The 17,536-nt window shown below is 56.2% G+C and overlaps 16 non-coding genes and 4 pseudogenes across 16 annotated transcripts; all 20 read left to right on the top strand.

Moving 5' to 3' along the window:
• Positions 1-2,585: 2,585 nt before the first annotated feature.
• Positions 2,586-2,776, top strand: LOC137355139 (U2 spliceosomal RNA). Its single transcript, XR_010970777.1, has one exon. It is a non-coding gene; the product is annotated as a U2 spliceosomal RNA (small nuclear RNA).
• A 388-nt stretch (positions 2,777-3,164) lies between these two features.
• LOC137355140 (U2 spliceosomal RNA) lies at positions 3,165-3,355 on the top strand. Its single transcript, XR_010970778.1, has one exon. It is a non-coding gene; the product is annotated as a U2 spliceosomal RNA (small nuclear RNA).
• A 386-nt stretch (positions 3,356-3,741) lies between these two features.
• LOC137355142 (U2 spliceosomal RNA) lies at positions 3,742-3,932 on the top strand. Its single transcript, XR_010970779.1, has one exon. It is a non-coding gene; the product is annotated as a U2 spliceosomal RNA (small nuclear RNA).
• A 388-nt stretch (positions 3,933-4,320) lies between these two features.
• Positions 4,321-4,511, top strand: LOC137353751 (U2 spliceosomal RNA). Its single transcript, XR_010969903.1, has one exon. It is a non-coding gene; the product is annotated as a U2 spliceosomal RNA (small nuclear RNA).
• Positions 4,512-4,899: 388 nt separating this feature from the next.
• Positions 4,900-5,090, top strand: LOC137355144 (U2 spliceosomal RNA). Its single transcript, XR_010970781.1, has one exon. It is a non-coding gene; the product is annotated as a U2 spliceosomal RNA (small nuclear RNA).
• Positions 5,091-5,478: 388 nt separating this feature from the next.
• Positions 5,479-5,669, top strand: LOC137355145 (U2 spliceosomal RNA). Its single transcript, XR_010970782.1, has one exon. It is a non-coding gene; the product is annotated as a U2 spliceosomal RNA (small nuclear RNA).
• Positions 5,670-6,055: 386 nt separating this feature from the next.
• Positions 6,056-6,246, top strand: LOC137355146 (U2 spliceosomal RNA). The gene has a single exon (XR_010970783.1). It is a non-coding gene; the product is annotated as a U2 spliceosomal RNA (small nuclear RNA).
• Positions 6,247-6,634: 388 nt separating this feature from the next.
• LOC137355147 (U2 spliceosomal RNA) lies at positions 6,635-6,825 on the top strand. The gene has a single exon (XR_010970784.1). It is a non-coding gene; the product is annotated as a U2 spliceosomal RNA (small nuclear RNA).
• Positions 6,826-7,213: 388 nt separating this feature from the next.
• Positions 7,214-7,365, top strand: LOC137354591 (U2 spliceosomal RNA; annotated as a pseudogene).
• A 1,694-nt stretch (positions 7,366-9,059) lies between these two features.
• On the top strand, positions 9,060-9,239 carry LOC137354204 (U2 spliceosomal RNA; annotated as a pseudogene).
• Positions 9,240-9,627: 388 nt separating this feature from the next.
• LOC137355148 (U2 spliceosomal RNA) lies at positions 9,628-9,818 on the top strand. Its single transcript, XR_010970785.1, has one exon. It is a non-coding gene; the product is annotated as a U2 spliceosomal RNA (small nuclear RNA).
• A 386-nt stretch (positions 9,819-10,204) lies between these two features.
• On the top strand, positions 10,205-10,395 carry LOC137355149 (U2 spliceosomal RNA). The gene has a single exon (XR_010970786.1). It is a non-coding gene; the product is annotated as a U2 spliceosomal RNA (small nuclear RNA).
• A 388-nt stretch (positions 10,396-10,783) lies between these two features.
• Positions 10,784-10,921, top strand: LOC137354740 (U2 spliceosomal RNA; annotated as a pseudogene).
• A 2,128-nt stretch (positions 10,922-13,049) lies between these two features.
• Positions 13,050-13,239, top strand: LOC137354157 (U2 spliceosomal RNA). The gene has a single exon (XR_010970302.1). It is a non-coding gene; the product is annotated as a U2 spliceosomal RNA (small nuclear RNA).
• Positions 13,240-13,625: 386 nt separating this feature from the next.
• LOC137355150 (U2 spliceosomal RNA) lies at positions 13,626-13,816 on the top strand. The gene has a single exon (XR_010970787.1). It is a non-coding gene; the product is annotated as a U2 spliceosomal RNA (small nuclear RNA).
• Positions 13,817-14,204: 388 nt separating this feature from the next.
• LOC137355151 (U2 spliceosomal RNA) lies at positions 14,205-14,395 on the top strand. The gene has a single exon (XR_010970788.1). It is a non-coding gene; the product is annotated as a U2 spliceosomal RNA (small nuclear RNA).
• A 388-nt stretch (positions 14,396-14,783) lies between these two features.
• LOC137353929 (U2 spliceosomal RNA) lies at positions 14,784-14,974 on the top strand. The gene has a single exon (XR_010970079.1). It is a non-coding gene; the product is annotated as a U2 spliceosomal RNA (small nuclear RNA).
• Positions 14,975-15,362: 388 nt separating this feature from the next.
• LOC137354772 (U2 spliceosomal RNA) lies at positions 15,363-15,461 on the top strand (annotated as a pseudogene).
• A 1,005-nt stretch (positions 15,462-16,466) lies between these two features.
• On the top strand, positions 16,467-16,649 carry LOC137354326 (U2 spliceosomal RNA). Its single transcript, XR_010970360.1, has one exon. It is a non-coding gene; the product is annotated as a U2 spliceosomal RNA (small nuclear RNA).
• Positions 16,650-17,037: 388 nt separating this feature from the next.
• Positions 17,038-17,228, top strand: LOC137355152 (U2 spliceosomal RNA). The gene has a single exon (XR_010970789.1). It is a non-coding gene; the product is annotated as a U2 spliceosomal RNA (small nuclear RNA).
• The last annotated feature ends 308 nt before the right edge of the window (positions 17,229-17,536 follow it).

The raw sequence follows: 17,536 nt of genomic DNA on the forward strand, positions 1-17,536 counted from the left end.
TCTTTGTGATTTCCTGGGTGGGGAAGGGTGATGAAAGGCTCTTTGGGATTTCCTGGGTGGGGGAGGGTGAGGAAAGGCTCTTTGGGATTTCCTGCAGGGGAGGATGATGAAAGTTTCTATCGCATTTCCTGGCGGGGTGAGGGTGATGAAAGGGTCTTTGGGATTTCCTGGCTGGGGGGGAGGGTGATGAAAGGGTCTTTGGGATTTCCTTGCGTGGGGAGTGTGATGAAAGGGTCTTTGGTATTTCCTGCGGGGGGAGGGTGATGAGAGGGTCTTTGGGATTTCCTGAAGGGGTGGAGGGTGATGAAAGGGTCTTTGGGATTTCCAGGGAGGGAGGGTGATGCAAGGGTCTTTGGGATTTCCTGGGGGGAGGGTGATGAATGTGTCTTTGGAATTTCCTTGGGAGGGAGGGTGTTGAAAGGTTCTTTGGAATTTCCTGGGGGGGAGGGTGAAGAAAGGGTCTCTTGGATTTCCTGGGGGGGTGGGTGATGAATGTGTCTTTGGGATTTCCTTGGGGGGGAGGGTGATGAAAGGGTCTTTGTGATTTTCTGGGGTGGGGAGGGTGATGAAAGGTTCCTTGGGATTTCCTCGGAGGGAGGGTGACGAAAGGGTCTTTGGGATTTCCTGGGGGTGAGGGTGATGAAAGGGCCTTTGGGATTTCCTTGGGGGGAGGGTGATGAAAGGGTCTTTGGGATTTCCTTGGGGGGGGAGCATGATGAAAGGGTCTTTGGGATTTCCTGAATTGGGGGAGGGTGATGACAGGGTCTTTGGTATTTCCTGGGGGGGAGGCTGATGAAAGGGTCTTTGGGATTTCATGCCGGGGGGGAGCGTGATGAAAGGGTCTTTGGGATTTCCTTGCGTGGGGAGTGTGATGAAAGGGTCTTTGGTATTTCCTGCGGGGGGAGGGTGATGAGAGGGTCTTTGGGATTTCCTGCGGGGGAGGGTGATGAAAATTCTTTGGGATTTCCTGGGGGCGAGGGTAATGAAAGATTCTGTGGGATTTCCTGGGGTGGGGAGGGTGATGAAAGGTTCCTTGGGATTTCCTGGGGGGGAGTGTGACGAAAGGGTCTTTGGGATTTCCTGGGGGGGAGGGTGATGAAAGGGTCTTTGGGATTTCCTGGGGGGGAGGGTGATGAAAGTGCCTTTGGGATTTCCTTGGGGGTGATGGTGATGAAAGGTTCCTTGGGATTTCCTCGGGGGGGAGGGTGATGAAAGGTTCTTTGGAATTTCCTTGGGGGAGAGCATGATGAAAGGGTCTTTGGGATTTCCTGTGGGAGAGGTTGATGAAAGGGTGTTTGGGATTTCCTTGGTGGGGTGGGTGATGACAGGGTCTTTGGGATTTCATATAGGGGAGCATGATGAAAGGGTCTTTGGGATTTCCTGTGGGAGAGGTTGATGAAAGGGTGTTTGGGATTTCCTTGGTGGGGTGGGTGATGACAGGGTCTTTGGGATTTCCTGTAGGGGATTGTGATGAAAGGGTCTTTGGGATTTCTTGGGTGGAAGGATGATGAAAGGGTCTTTGGGATTTCCTGGGGGGAGGGTGATGAAAGGGTCTTTGTGATTTTCTGGGGGGGAGGGTGATGAGTGGGTCTTTGGGATTTCCTGGGGGGGAGGGTGATGAAAGGTTCTCTGGGATTTCCTGGGGAGGATGGTGATGAAAGTGTCTTTGGGATTTCCAGGGGGGGAGGGTGATGAAAGGGTCTTTGTGATTTTCTGGGGGGGAGGGTGATGAGTGGATCTTTGGGATTTCCTGGGCGGGGGAGGGTGATGAAAGGCTGTTTGGGATTTCCTGGGGGGGAGGATGATGAAAGTTTCTATAGCATTTCCTGGCAGGGTGAGGGTGATGAAAGGGTCTTTGGGATTTCCTGGCAGGGGGTGGGGGTGAGGGTGATGAAAGGGTCTTCGGGATTTCATGAGGGGGAAGGGTAATGAAAGGCTCTTTGGGATTTCCTGAAGGGGGGAAGGGTGATGAAAGGGTCTTTGGTATTTCCTGGGGCGGAGGCTGATGAGAGGATCTTTGGGATTTCATGCCGGGGGGGAGCGTGATGAAAGGGTCTTTGGGAATTCCTGGCGTGGGGAGTGTGATGAAAGGGTCTTTGGGATTTCCTGAAGGGCGGAGGGTGATGAGACAGGGGCTTGCCCCGTCCACTCCATGCATCCACCTGGTATTGCAGTGTTTCCAGGAGCGGTGCAGCTTCCCCCCTCCACGGGGGCGAGACCCCTGCTGAAAAATAGAATTCGCAATAGTGACGGCGCTGCTGCTCGGCTGACTTTGCTGCAGTTTTCCGTGGGCGCTACGCTGCCCCCTGTTGGATTGCCCCGCAGTTGCAGGCCGCCCTTTGCTGCCCAGCGTGCGCGCGTCTTTTTTCCTGCGCAACGCCTCGCGCAGAAGCGCGAGGAATGGCTGTGCGTGGCATGCACGCGTGCTTTCCTTTCTGCTTGCAAGGCCCGGCAACAAAAGGAGCTCTGGCTCAAAGACCGCCCGCCGTCGCCTCTTTCGCCCGAGGCTCGCCCACCCGGCGGCTACTTTGAGGTAGAGGCCGCACGCCGGGCCTGACGCGCGCAGCAAACGCAGTTTTACGGCCATCGCTTCTCGGCCTTTTGGCTAAGATCAAGTGTAGTATCTGTTCTTATCAGTTTAATATCTGATACGTCCCCTATCTGGGGACCAAATATTAAATTGATTTTTGGGACAGGGAGATGGAGCAGGGGCTTGCCCCGTCCACTCCATGCATCCACCTGGTATTGCAGTGTTTCCAGGAGCGGTGCAGCTTCCCCCCTCCACGGGGGCGAGACCCCTGCTGAAAAATAGAATTCGCAATAGTGACGGCGCTGCTGCTCGGCTGACTTTGCTGCAGTTTTCCGTGGGCGCTACGCTGCCCCCTGTTGGATTGCCCCGCAGTTGCAGGCCGCCCTTTGCTGCCCAGCGCGCGCGGTTGTCTTTATTCCTGCGCAACGCCTCGCGCAGAAGCGCAAGGAATGGCTGCGCGTGGCATGCACGCGTGCTTTCCTTTCTGCTTGCAAGGCCCGGCAACAAAAGGAGCTCTGGCTCAAAGACCGCCCGCCGTCGCCTCTTTCGCCCGAGGCTCGCCCACCCGGAGGCTACTTTGACGTAGAGGCCGCACGCCGGGCCTGACGCGCGCAGCAAACGCAGTTTTACGGCCATCGCTTCTCGGCCTTTTGGCTAAGATCAAGTGTAGTATCTGTTCTTATCAGTTTAATATCTGATACGTCCCCTATCTGGGGACCAAATATTAAATTGATTTTTGGGACAGGGAGATGGAGCAGGGGCTTGCCCCGTCCACTCCATGCATCCACCTGGTATTGCAGTGTTTCCAGGAGCGGTGCAGCTTCCCCCCTCCACGGGAGCGAGACCCCTGCTGAAAAATAGAATTCGCAATAGTGACGGCGCTGCTGCTCGGCTGACTTTGCTGCAGTTTTCCGTGGGCGCTACGCTGCCCCCTGTTGGATTGCCCCGCAGTTGCAGGCCGCCCTTTGCTGCCCAGCGCGCGCGCGTCTTTTTTCCTGCGCAACGCCTCGCGCAGAAGCGCGAGGAATGGCTGCGCGTGGCATGCACGCGTGCTTTCCTTTCTGCTTGCAAGGCCCGGCAACAAAAGGAGCTCTGGCTCAAAGACCGCCCGCCGTCGCCTCTTTCGCCCGAGGCTCGCCCACCCGGCGGCTACTTTGACGTAGAGGCCGCACGCCGGGCCTGACGCGCGCAGCAAACGCAGTTTTACGGCCATCGCTTCTCGGCCTTTTGGCTAAGATCAAGTGTAGTATCTGTTCTTATCAGTTTAATATCTGATACGTCCCCTATCTGGGGACCAAATATTAAATTGATTTTTGGGACAGGGAGATGGAGCAGGGGCTTGCCCCGTCCACTCCATGCATCCACCTGGTATTGCAGTGTTTCCAGGAGCGGTGCAGCTTCCCCCCTCCACGGGGGCGAGACCCCTGCTGAAAAATAGAATTCGCAATAGTGACGGCGCTGCTGCTCGGCTGACTTTGCTGCAGTTTTCTGTGGGTGCTACGCTGTCCCCTGTTGGATTGCCCCGCAGTTGCAGGCCGCCCTTTGCTGCCCAGCGCACGCGGTTGTCTTTATTCCTGCGCAATGCCTCGCGCAGAAGCGCAAGGAATGGCTGCGCGTGGCATGCACGCGTGCTTTCCTTTCTGCTTGCAAGGCCCGGCAACAAAAGGAGCTCTGGCTCAAAGACCGCCCGCCGTCGCCTCTTTCGCCCGAGGCTCGCCCACCCGGCGGCTACTTTGACGTAGAGGCGGCACGCCGGGCCTGACGCGCGCAGCAAACGCAGTTTTACGGCCTTCGCTTCTCGGCCTTTTGGCTAAGATCAAGTGTAGTATCTGTTCTTATCAGTTTAATATCTGATACGTCCCCTATCTGGGGACCAAATATTAAATTGATTTTTGGGACAGGGAGATGGAGCAGGGGCTTGCCCCGTCCACTCCATGCATCCACCTGGTATTGCAGTGTTTCCAGGAGCGGTGCAGCTTCCCCCCTCCACGGGGGCGAGACCCCTGCTGAAAAATAGAATTCGCAATAGTGACGGCGCTGCTGCTCGGCTGACTTTGCTGCAGTTTTCTGTGGGTGCTACGCTGTCCCCTGTTGGATTGCCCCGCAGTTGCAGGCCGCCCTTTGCTGCCCAGCGCGCGCGGTTGTCTTTATTCCTGCGCAATGCCTCGCGCAGAAGCGCAAGGAATGGCTGCGCGTGGCATGCACGCGTGCTTTCCTTTCTGCTTGCAAGGCCCGGCAACAAAAGGAGCTCTGGCTCAAAGACCGCCCGCCGTCGCCTCTTTCGCCCGAGGCTCGCCCACCCGGCGGCTACTTTGACGTAGAGGCCGCACGCCGGGCCTGACGCGCGCAGCAAACGCAGTTTTACGGCCATCGCTTCTCGGCCTTTTGGCTAAGATCAAGTGTAGTATCTGTTCTTATCAGTTTAATATCTGATACGTCCCCTATCTGGGGACCAAATATTAAATTGATTTTTGGGACAGGGAGATGGAGCAGGGGCTTGCCCCGTCCACTCCATGCATCCACCTGGTATTGCAGTGTTTCCAGGAGCGGTGCAGCTTCCCCCCTCCATGGGGGCGAGACCCCTGCTGAAAAATAGAATTCGCAATAGTGACGGCGCTGCTGCTCGGCTGACTTTGCTGCAGTTTTCCGTGGGTGCTACGCTGTTCTCTGTTGGATTGCCCCGCAGTTGCAGGCCGCCCCTTGCTGCCCAGCGCGCGCGGTTGTCTTTATTCCTGCGCAATGCCTCGCGCAGAAGCGCAAGGAATGGCTGCGCGTGGCATGCACGCGTGCTTTCCTTTCTGCTTGCAAGGCCCGGCAACAAAAGGAGCTCTGGCTCAAAGACCGCCCGCCGTCGCCTCTTTCGCCCGAGGCTCGCCCACCCGGCGGCTACTTTGACGTAGAGGCCGCGCGCCGGGCCTGACGCGCGCAGCAAACGCAGTTTTACGGCCATCGCTTCTCGGCCTTTTGGCTAAGATCAAGTGTAGTATCTGTTCTTATCAGTTTAATATCTGATACGTCCCCTATCTGGGGACCAAATATTAAATTGATTTTTGGGACAGGGAGATGGAGCAGGGGCTTGCCCCGTCCACTCCATGCATCCACCTGGTATTGCAGTGTTTCCAGGAGCGGTGCAGCTTCCCCCCTCCACGGGGGCGAGACCCCTGCTGAAAAATAGAATTCGCAATAGTGACGGCGCTGCTGCTCGGCTGACTTTGCTGCAGTTTTCCGTGGGCGCTACGCTGCCCCCTGTTGGATTGCCCCGCAGTTGCAGGCCGCCCTTTGCTGCCCAGCGCGCGCGCGTCTTTTTTCCTGCGCAACGCCTCGCGCAGAAGCGCGAGGAATGGCTGCGCGTGGCATGCACGCGTGCTTTCCTTTCTGCTTGCAAGGCCCGGCAACAAAAGGAGCTCTGGCTCAAAGACCGCCCGCCGTCGCCTCTTTCGCCCGAGGCTCGCCCACCCGGCGGCTACTTTGAGGTAGAGGCCGCACGCCGGGCCTGACGCGCGCAGCAAACGCAGTTTTACGGCCATCGCTTCTCGGCCTTTTGGCTAAGATCAAGTGTAGTATCTGTTCTTATCAGTTTAATATCTGATACGTCCCCTATCTGGGGACCAAATATTAAATTGATTTTTGGGACAGGGAGATGGAGCAGGGGCTTGCCCCGTCCACTCCATGCATCCACCTGGTATTGCAGTGTTTCCAGGAGCGGTGCAGCTTCCCCCCTCCACGGGGGCGAGACCCCTGCTGAAAAATAGAATTCGCAATAGTGACGGCGCTGCTGCTCGGCTGACTTTGCTGCAGTTTTCTGTGGGTGCTACGCTGTCCCCTGTTGGATTGCCCCGCAGTTGCAGGCCGCCCTTTGCTGCCCAGCGCGCGCGGTTGTCTTTATTCCTGCGCAATGCCTCGCGCAGAAGCGCAAGGAATGGCTGCGCGTGGCATGCACGCGTGCTTTCCTTTCTGCTTGCAAGGCCCGGCAACAAAAGGAGCTCTGGCTCAAAGACCGCCCGCCGTCGCCTCTTTCGCCCGAGGCTCGCCCACCCGGCGGCTACTTTGACGTAGAGGCCGCACGCCGGGCCTGACGCGCGCAGCAAACGCAGTTTTACGGCCATCGCTTCTCGGCCTTTTGGCTAAGATCAAGTGTAGTATCTGTTCTTATCAGTTTAATATCTGATACGTCCCCTATCTGGGGACCAAATATTAAATTGATTTTTGGGACAGGGAGATGGAGCAGGGGCTTGCCCCGTCCACTCCATGCATCCACCTGGTATTGCAGTGTTTCCAGGAGCGGTGCAGCTTCCCCCCTCCATGGGGGCGAGACCCCTGCTGAAAAATAGAATTCGCAATAGTGACGGCGCTGCTGCTCGGCTGACTTTGCTGCAGTTTTCCGTGGGTGCTACGCTGTTCTCTGTTGGATTGCCCCGCAGTTGCAGGCCGCCCCTTGCTGCCCAGCGCGCGCGGTTGTCTTTATTCCTGCGCAATGCCTCGCGCAGAAGCGCAAGGAATGGCTGCGCGTGGCATGCACGCGTGCTTTCCTTTCTGCTTGCAAGGCCCGGCAACAAAAGGAGCTCTGGCTCAAAGACCGCCCGCCGTCGCCTCTTTCGCCCGAGGCTCGCCCACCCGGCGGCTACTTTGACGTAGAGGCCGCACGCCGGGCCTGACGCGCGCAGCAAACGCAGTTTTACGGCCATCGCTTCTCGGCCTTTTGGCTAAGATCAAGTGTAGTATCTGTTCTTATCAGTTTACTGCTCTACACAAACATCAGTAGCGCAGTCTCAATCAACGGGTGGGAATCTGAAAGTTTCCCGATCAAATCTGGAGTCAGACAGGGCTGTCCTCTTTCCCCGGTCTTGTTTGTTTGCTGTATTGAACCCTTTGCTGAGTCTATTAGGAAGGATGCGAGCATAAGAGGGGTGACAATCCCAGGCAGCGGAGGCACTCAGGTCAAAACCTCCCTGTACATGGATGACGTCGCCGTCTTCTGCTCGGATCCGCTGTCCGTGCGCAGACTGATGAGCATCTGCGACCAGTTCGAACTGGCCTCGGGAGCCAAAGTTAACCACGGCAAGAGCGAGGCCATGTTCTTTGGGAACTGGGCTGACCGATCCTTTGTCCCCTTCACCGTCAGGTCAGATTACCTGAAGGTGCTGGGGATATGGTTCGGAAGTGCCGGGGCGTGCACCAAAACATGGGAGGAGCGAGTAGCCAAGGTACGACAAAAGTTGGGCATGTGGGGGCAGCGATCTCTCTCCATTGTGGGTAAGAACCTGGTCATCAGGTGCGAGGCGCTCACGTTGTTGCTCTACATGGCGCAGGTCTGGCCCATACCCCACTCCTGCGCCGTGGCAGTCACCCGAGCCATTTTCCGCTTCGTCTGGGGATCTAAAATGGACCGGGTCCGGAGGGACACGATGTTCAAATCTCTGGACATGGGCGGGAAAAATGTACCCAACGTGGCCCTCATCCTGATGACCACCTTCGTGTGCGGCTGCATCAAGCTATGTGTAGATCCCCAGTACGCAAACTCCAAGTGTCACTACGTGCTGAGGTTCTATCTGTCCCCGGTGTTGCGAAGGATGGGCCTGGTCACATTGCCGCGGAACGCTCCGTGCAGTTGGGACGTGCCGTACCACCTATCCTTCGTGGAGCAGTTTCTGCGGAAAAACACCTTTGACCACCGGTCCATCAGGCAGTGGTCTGCACGGAATGTCCTCAAGGCCCTACGGGAAAAGGAAACGGTGGATCCTGTCGGATGGTTCCCCGAGCAGACCGTCAAAGTCATTTGGCGGAATGCCTCATCACCAGAACTTTCAAACAAGCACCAAGACGTAGCTTGGCTGGTGGTGAGAAGGGCCCTCCCCGTCAGATCCTTCATGCACACCCGAAGTCTCGCCCCCTCCGCACAGTGCCCCCGCGTTGGCTGTGGTGGGGAAGAGACGGTCGCCCACCTCCTCCTGGAATGTGGCTTTGCAAAGCAGGTGTGGAAAGAGATGCAGTGGTTTTTGTCAAGGTTCGTCCCAAGCAGCTCTGTAACACAGGAGTCTGTGCTCTACGGGCTGTTCCCAGGGACGCACACCGAGACAAACATCAACTGCTGCTGGAGGACTATCAATTCAGTGAAAGACGCCCTTTGGTCTGCCCGAAACTTGCTGGTCTTCCAGCGCAAAGAGTTGTCCACCACCGAATGTTGCAGACTGGCACATTCCAAGGTCCAGGACTACGTGCTGAGGGACGCACTAAAGCTTGGGGCAGCCGCAGCAAAGGCTCAATGGGGAAAGACCACAGTGTAAGGTTCCCCCACCAAGCTAGACTGAGGGGCTGGATCCATGGGAAACCCCTCGAACTGTATCATTAATATTCTGAATTGCTGTAAATGTAAAACTGTAATTGACATGACAATTGAGAAACGGAAGGGTTGGGAAGAAACTCATGACAGTATTGAAGGAAACTGATCTCCCTTGCAATGTTTGTATTTTTTGGTGCTGTTTGGAAACTGTTTGGCAATGTAATTTTTACAGATTTTTATGAATAAAGTATATTTTGGAAATAAAAAAAAAAAGTATCTGTTCTTATCAGTTTAATATCTGATACGTCCCCTATCTGGGGACCAAATATTAAATTGATTTTTGGGACAGGGAGATGGAGCAGGGGCTTGCCCCGTCCACTCCATGCATCCACCTGGTATTGCAGTGTTTCCAGGAGCGGTGCAGCTTCCCCCCTCCATGGGGGCGAGACCCCTGCTGAAAAATAGAATTCGCAATAGTGACGGCGCTGCTGCTCGGCTGACTTTGCTGCAGTTTTCCGTGGGTGCTACGCTGTTCCCTGTTGGATTGCCCCGCAGTTGCAGGCCGCCCCTTGCTGCCCAGCGCGCGCGGTTGTCTTTATTCCTGCGCAATGCCTCGCGCAGAAGCGCAAGGAATGGCTGCGCGTGGCATGCACGCGTGCTTTCCTTTCTGCTTGCAAGGCCCGGCAACAAAAGGAGCTCTGGCTCAAAGACCGCCCGCCGTCGCCTCTTTCGCCCGAGGCTCGCCCACCCGGAGGCTACTTTGACGTAGAGGCCGCACGCCGGGCCTGACGCGCGCAGCAAACGCAGTTTTACGGCCATCGCTTCTCGGCCTTTTGGCTAAGATCAAGTGTAGTATCTGTTCTTATCAGTTTAATATCTGATACGTCCCCTATCTGGGGACCAAATATTAAATTGATTTTTGGGACAGGGAGATGGAGCAGGGGCTTGCCCCGTCCACTCCATGCATCCACCTGGTATTGCAGTGTTTCCAGGAGCGGTGCAGCTTCCCCCCTCCACGGGAGCGAGACCCCTGCTGAAAAATAGAATTCGCAATAGTGACGGCGCTGCTGCTCGGCTGACTTTGCTGCAGTTTTCCGTGGGCGCTACGCTGCCCCCTGTTGGATTGCCCCGCAGTTGCAGGCCGCCCTTTGCTGCCCAGCGCGCGCGCGTCTTTTTTCCTGCGCAACGCCTCGCGCAGAAGCGCGAGGAATGGCTGCGCGTGGCATGCACGCGTGCTTTCCTTTCTGCTTGCAAGGCCCGGCAACAAAAGGAGCTCTGGCTCAAAGACCGCCCGCCGTCGCCTCTTTCGCCCGAGGCTCGCCCACCCGGCGGCTACTTTGAGGTAGAGGCCGCACGCCGGGCCTGACGCGCGCAGCAAACGCAGTTTTACGGCCATCGCTTCTCGGCCTTTTGGCTAAGATCAAGTGTAGTATCTGTTCTTATCAGTTTAATATCTGATACGTCCCCTATCTGGGGACCAAATATTAAATTGATTTTTGGGACAGGGAGATGGAGCAGGGGCTTGCCCCGTCCACTCCATGCATCCACCTGGTATTGCAGTGTTTCCAGGAGCGGTGCAGCTTCCCCCCTCCACGGGGGCGAGACCCCTGCTGAAAAATAGAATTCGCAATAGTGACGGCGCTGCTGCTCGGCTGACTTTGCTGCAGTTTTCTGTGGGTGCTACGCTGTCCCCTGTTGGATTGCCCCGCAGTTGCAGGCCGCCCTTTGCTGCCCAGCGCGCGCGGTTGTCTTTATTCCTGCGCAATGCCTCGCGCAGAAGCGCAAGGAATGGCTGCGCGTGGCATGCACGCGTGCTTTCCTTTCTGCTTGCAAGGCCCGGCAACAAAAGGAGCTCTGGCTCAAAGACCGCCCGCCGTCGCCTCTTTCGCCCGAGGCTCGCCCACCCGGCGGCTACTTTGACGTAGAGGCCGCACGCCGGGCCTGACGCGCGCAGCAAACGCAGTTTTACGGCCATCGCTTCTCGGCCTTTTGGCTAAGATCAAGTGTAGTATCTGTTCTTATCCGCAGAAACTGCTCCACGAAGGATAGGTGGTACGGCGCCGCCCAACTGCACGGTGCGTTCCGCGGCAATGTGACCAGGCCCATCCTTCGCAACACCGGGGACAGATAGAACCTCAGCACGTAGTGACACTTGGAGTTTGCGTACTGGGGATCTACACATAGCTTGATGCAGCCGCACACGAAGGTGGTCATCAGGATGAGGGCCACGTTGGGTACATTTTTCCCGCCCATGTCCAGAGATTTGAACATCGTGTCTCTCCGGACCCGGTCCATTTTAGATCCCCAGACGAAGCTGAAAATGGCTCGGGTGACTGCCACGGCGCAGGAGTGGGGTATGGGCCAGACCTGCGTCACGTAGAGCAACAACGTGAGCGCCTCGCACCTGATGACCAGGTTCTTACCCACAATGGAGAGAGATCGCTGCCCCCACATGCCCAACTTTTGTCGTACCTTGGCTACTCGCTCCTCCCATGTTTTGGTGCACGCCCCGGCACTTCCGAACCATATCCCCAGCACCTTCAGGTAATCTGACCTGACGGTGAAGGGGACAAAGGATCGGTCAGCCCAGTTCCCAAAGAACATGGCCTCGCTCTTGCCGTGGTTAACTTTGGCTCCCGAGGCCAGTTCGAACTGGTCGCAGATGCTCATCAGTCTGCGCACGGACAGCGGATCCGAGCAGAAGACGGCGACGTCATCCATGTACAGGGAGGTTTTGACCTGAGTGCCTCCACTGCCTGGGATTGTCACCCCTCTTATGCTCGCATCCTTCCTAATAGACTCAGCAAAGGGTTCAATACAGCAAACAAACAAGACCGGGGAAAGAGGACAGCCCTGTCTGACTCCAGATTTGATCGGGAAACTTTCAGATTCCCACCCGTTGATTGACACTGCGCTACTGATGTTTGTGTAGAGCAGTTGGATCCAATTGCAGATTCCCTCCCCAAACCCCATTTTGGAAAGCACGTCCATCATGTAGGTGTGCGATATCCTGTCAAAAGCCTTCTCCTGGTCCAGGCTGATGAGGCAGGTGTCCACCCTCCTGTCCCGTACGTAGGCGATCGTATCCCTGAGTAGCGCGAGGCTATCAGAGATCTTCCTGCCGGGTACAGTACAGGTCTGATCGGGGTGAATCACCAGCTCCAGAGCAGACTTGACTCGACTGGCTATGACTTTGGACAGAATCTTGTAATCAACATTAAGCAGTGAGATGGGCCGCCAATTTCTGATTTCTACCCTCTCCCCCTTCTGCTTGTAAATGAGGGTGATGATGCCTTTTCTCATGGATTCTGACATGCTACCGGCCAGGAGCATACTCTCGTATACTTCCAGCAGGTCCGGGCCGACCCAGTCCCACAGGGCCGAGTACAACTCGACCGGTAAGCCATCGCTCCCGGGAGTTTTACTCGCCGAAAAGGAAACGGTGGATCCTGTCGGATGGTTCCCCGAGCAGACCGTCAAAGTCATTTGGCGGAATGCCTCATCACCAGAACTTTCAAACAAGCACCAAGACGTAGCTTGGCTGGTGGTGAGAAGGGCCCTCCCCGTCAGGTCCTTCATGCACACCCGAAGTCTCGCCCCCTCCGCACAGTGCCCCCGCGTTGGCTGTGGTGGGGAAGAGACGGTCGCCCACCTCCTCCTGGAATGTGCCTTTGCAAAGCAGGTGTGGAAAGAGATGCAGTGGTTTTTGTCAAGGTTCATCCCAAGCAGCTCTGTAACACAGGAGTCTGTGCTCTACGGGCTGTTCCCAGGGACGCACACCGAGACAAACATCAACTGCTGCTGGAGGACTATCAATTCGGTGAAAGACGCCCTTTGGTCTGCCCGAAACTTGCTGGTCTTCCAGCGCAAAGAGTTGTCCACCACCGAATGTTGCAGACTGGCACATTCCAAGGTCCAGGACTACGTGCTGAGGGACGCACTAAAGCTTGGGGCAGCCGCAGCAAAGGCTCAATGGGGAAAGACCACAGTGTAAGGTTCCCCAACCAAGCTGGACTGAGGGGCTGGAACCATGGGAAGCCCCTCGAACTGTATCGTTAATATTCTCAATTGCTGTAAATGTAAAACTGTAATTGACATGACAATTGTGAAACGGAAGGGTTGGGAAGAAACTCATGACATTATTGAAAGAAACTGATCTCTTTTGCAATGTTTGTATTTTTTGGTGCTGTTTGGAAACTGTTTGGCAATGTAATTTTTACAGATTTTTATGAATAAAGTATATTTTGGAAATAAAAAAAAAAAAAAAAAAGTAGTATCTGTTCTTATCAGTTTAATATCTGATACGTCCCCTATCTGGGGACCAAATATTAAATTGATTTTTGGGACAGGGAGATGGAGCAGGGGCTTGCCCCGTCCACTCCATGCATCCACCTGGTATTGCAGTGTTTCCAGGAGCGGTGCAGCTTCCCCCCTCCACGGGAGCGAGACCCCTGCTGAAAAATAGAATTCGCAATAGTGACGGCGCTGCTGCTCGGCTGACTTTGCTGCAGTTTTCCGTGGGCGCTACGCTGCCCCCTGTTGGATTGCCCCGCAGTTGCAGGCCGCCCTTTGCTGCCCAGCGCGCGCGCGTCTTTTTTCCTGCGCAACGCCTCGCGCAGAAGCGCGAGGAATGGCTGCGCGTGGCATGCACGCGTGCTTTCCTTTCTGCTTGCAAGGCCCGGCAACAAAAGGAGCTCTGGCTCAAAGACCGCCCGCCGTCGCCTCTTTCGCCCGAGGCTCGCCCACCCGGCGGCTACTTTGAGGTAGAGGCCGCACGCCGGGCCTGACGCGCGCAGCAAACGCAGTTTTACGGCCATCGCTTCTCGGCCTTTTGGCTAAGATCAAGTGTAGTATCTGTTCTTATCAGTTTAATATCTGATACGTCCCCTATCTGGGGACCAAATATTAAATTGATTTTTGGGACAGGGAGATGGAGCAGGGGCTTGCCCCGTCCACTCCATGCATCCACCTGGTATTGCAGTGTTTCCAGGAGCGGTGCAGCTTCCCCCCTCCACGGGGGCGAGACCCCTGCTGAAAAATAGAATTCGCAATAGTGACGGCGCTGCTGCTCGGCTGACTTTGCTGCAGTTTTCTGTGGGTGCTACGCTGTCCCCTGTTGGATTGCCCCGCAGTTGCAGGCCGCCCTTTGCTGCCCAGCGCGCGCGGTTGTCTTTATTCCTGCGCAATGCCTCGCGCAGAAGCGCAAGGAATGGCTGCGCGTGGCATGCACGCGTGCTTTCCTTTCTGCTTGCAAGGCCCGGCAACAAAAGGAGCTCTGGCTCAAAGACCGCCCGCCGTCGCCTCTTTCGCCCGAGGCTCGCCCACCCGGCGGCTACTTTGACGTAGAGGCCGCACGCCGGGCCTGACGCGCGCAGCAAACGCAGTTTTACGGCCATCGCTTCTCGGCCTTTTGGCTAAGATCAAGTGTAGTATCTGTTCTTATCAGTTTAATATCTGATACGTCCCCTATCTGGGGACCAAATATTAAATTGATTTTTGGGACAGGGAGATGGAGCAGGGGCTTGCCCCGTCCACTCCATGCATCCACCTGGTATTGCAGTGTTTCCAGGAGCGGTGCAGCTTCCCCCCTCCACGGGGGCGAGACCCCTGCTGAAAAATAGAATTCGCAATAGTGACGGCGCTGCTGCTCGGCTGACTTTGCTGCAGTTTTCTGTGGGTGCTACGCTGCCCCCTGTTGGATTGCCCCGCAGTTGCAGGCCGCCCTTTGCTGCCCAGCGCGCGCGGTTGTCTTTATTCCTGCGCAATGCCTCGCGCAGAAGCGCAAGGAATGGCTGCGCGTGGCATGCACGCGTGCTTTCCTTTCTGCTTGCAAGGCCCGGCAACAAAAGGAGCTCTGGCTCAAAGACCGCCCGCCGTCGCCTCTTTCGCCCGAGGCTCGCCCACCCGGCGGCTACTTTGACGTAGAGGCCGCACGCCGGGCCTGACGCGCGCAGCAAACGCAGTTTTACGGCCATCGCTTCTCGGCCTTTTGGCTAAGATCAAGTGTAGTATCTGTTATTATCAGTTTAATATCTGATACGTCCCCTATCTGGGGACCAAATATTAAATTGATTTTTGGGACAGGGAGATGGAGCAGGGGCTTGCCCCGTCCACTCCATGCATCCACCTGGTATTGCAGTGTTTCCAGGAGCGGTGCAGCTTCCCCCCTCCATGGGGGCGAGACCCCTGCTGAAAAATAGAATTCGCAATAGTGACGGCGCTGCTGCTCGGCTGACTTTGCTGCAGTTTTCCGTGGGTGCTACGCTGTTCTCTGTTGGATTGCCCCGCAGTTGCAGGCCGCCCCTTGCTGCCCAGCGCGCGCGGTTGTCTTTATTCCTGCGCAATGCCTCGCGCAGAAGCGCAAGGAATGGCTGCGCGTGGCATGCACGCGTGCTTTCTTTTCTGCTTGCAAGGCCCGGCAACAAAAGGAGCTCTGGCTCAAAGACCGCCCGCCGTCGCCTCTTTCGCCCGAGGCTCGCCCACCCGGCGGCTACTTTGACGTAGAGGCCGCACGCCGGGCCTGACGCGCGCAGCAAACGCAGTTTTACGGCCATCGCTTCTCGGCCTTTTGGCTAAGATCAAGTGTAGTATCTGTTCTTATCAGTGCGGCTGCATCAAGCTATGTGTAGATCCCCAGTACGCAAACTCCAAGTGTCACTACGTGCTGAGGTTCTATCTGTCCCCGGTGTTGCGAAGGATGGGCCTGGTCACATTGCCGCGGAACGCTCCGTGCAGTTGGGCGGCGCCGTACCACCTATCCTTCGTGGAGCAGTTTCTGCGGAAAAACACCTTTGACCACCGGTCCATCAGGCAGTGGTCTGCACGGAATGTCCTCAAGGCCCTACGGGAAAAGGAAACGGTGGATCCTGTCGGATGGTTCCCCGAGCAGACCGTCAAAGTCATTTGGCGGAATGCCTCATCACCAGAACTTTCAAACAAGCACCAAGACGTAGCTTGGCTGGTGGTGAGAAGGGCCCTCCCCGTCAGATCCTTCATGCACACCCGAAGTCTCGCCCCCTCCGCACAGTGCCCCCGCGTTGGCTGTGGTGGGGAAGAGACGGTCGCCCACCTCCTCCTGGAATGTGCCTTTGCAAAGCAGGTGTGGAAAGAGATGCAGTGGTTTTTGTCAAGGTTCATCCCAAGCAGCTCTGTAACACAGGAGTCTGTGCTCTACGGGCTGTTCCCAGGGACGCACACCGAGACAAACATCAACTGCTGCTGGAGGACTATCAATTCGGTGAAAGACGCCCTTTGGTCTGCCCGAAACTTGCTGGTCTTCCAGCGCAAAGAGTTGTCCACCGCCGAATGTTGCAGACTGGCACATTCCAAGGTCCAGGACTACGTGCTGAGGGACGCACTAAAGCTTGGGGCAGCCGCAGCAAAGGCTCAATGGGGAAAGACCACAGTGTAAGGTTCCCCCACCAAGCTAGACTGAGGGGCTGGATCCATGGGAAACCCCTCGAACTGTATCGTTAATATTCTGAATTGCTGTAAATGTAAAACTGTAATTGACATGACAATTGTGAAACGGAAGGGTTGGGAAGAAACTCATGACAGTATTGAAGGAAACTGATCTCCCTTGCAATGTTTGTATTTTTTGGTGCTGTTTGGAAACTGTTTGGCAATGTAATTTTTACAGATTTTTATGAATAAAGTATATTTTGGAAATAAAAAAAAAAAAAAAAATCTGTTCTTATCAGTTTAATATCTGATACGTCCCCTATCTGGGGACCAAATATTAAATTGATTTTTGGGACAGGGAGATGGAGCAGGGGCTTGCCCCGTCCACTCCATGCATCCACCTGGTATTGCAGTGTTTCCAGGAGCGGTGCAGCTTCCCCCCTCCATGGGGGCGAGACCCCTGCTGAAAAATAGAATTCGCAATAGTGACGGCGCTGCTGCTCGGCTGACTTTGCTGCAGTTTTCCGTGGGTGCTACGCTGTTCCCTGTTGGATTGCCCCGCAGTTGCAGGCCGCCCCTTGCTGCCCAGCGCGCGCGGTTGTCTTTATTCCTGCGCAATGCCTCGCGCAGAAGCGCAAGGAATGGCTGCGCGTGGCATGCACGCGTGCTTTCCTTTCTGCTTGCAAGGCCCGGCAACAAAAGGAGCTCTGGCTCAAAGACCGCCCGCCGTCGCCTCTTTCGCCCGAGGCTCGCCCACCCGGAGGCTACTTTGACGTAGAGGCCGCACGCCGGGCCTGACGCGCGCAGCAAACGCAGTTTTACGGCCATCGCTTCTCGGCCTTTTGGCTAAGATCAAGTGTAGTATCTGTTCTTATCAGTTTAATATCTGATACGTCCCCTATCTGGGGACCAAATATTAAATTGATTTTTGGGACAGGGAGATGGAGCAGGGGCTTGCCCCGTCCACTCCATGCATCCACCTGGTATTGCAGTGTTTCCAGGAGCGGTGCAGCTTCCCCCCTCCACGGGAGCGAGACCCCTGCTGAAAAATAGAATTCGCAATAGTGACGGCGCTGCTGCTCGGCTGACTTTGCTGCAGTTTTCCGTGGGCGCTACGCTGCCCCCTGTTGGATTGCCCCGCAGTTGCAGGCCGCCCTTTGCTGCCCAGCGCGCGCGCGTCTTTTTTCCTGCGCAACGCCTCGCGCAGAAGCGCGAGGAATGGCTGCGCGTGGCATGCACGCGTGCTTTCCTTTCTGCTTGCAAGGCCCGGCAACAAAAGGAGCTCTGGCTCAAAGACCGCCCGCCGTCGCCTCTTTCGCCCGAGG

Source organism: Heterodontus francisci, chromosome 41 (assembly GCF_036365525.1).
Source record: "Heterodontus francisci isolate sHetFra1 chromosome 41, sHetFra1.hap1, whole genome shotgun sequence".
Taxonomy (NCBI): Eukaryota; Metazoa; Chordata; class Chondrichthyes; order Heterodontiformes; family Heterodontidae; genus Heterodontus; species Heterodontus francisci.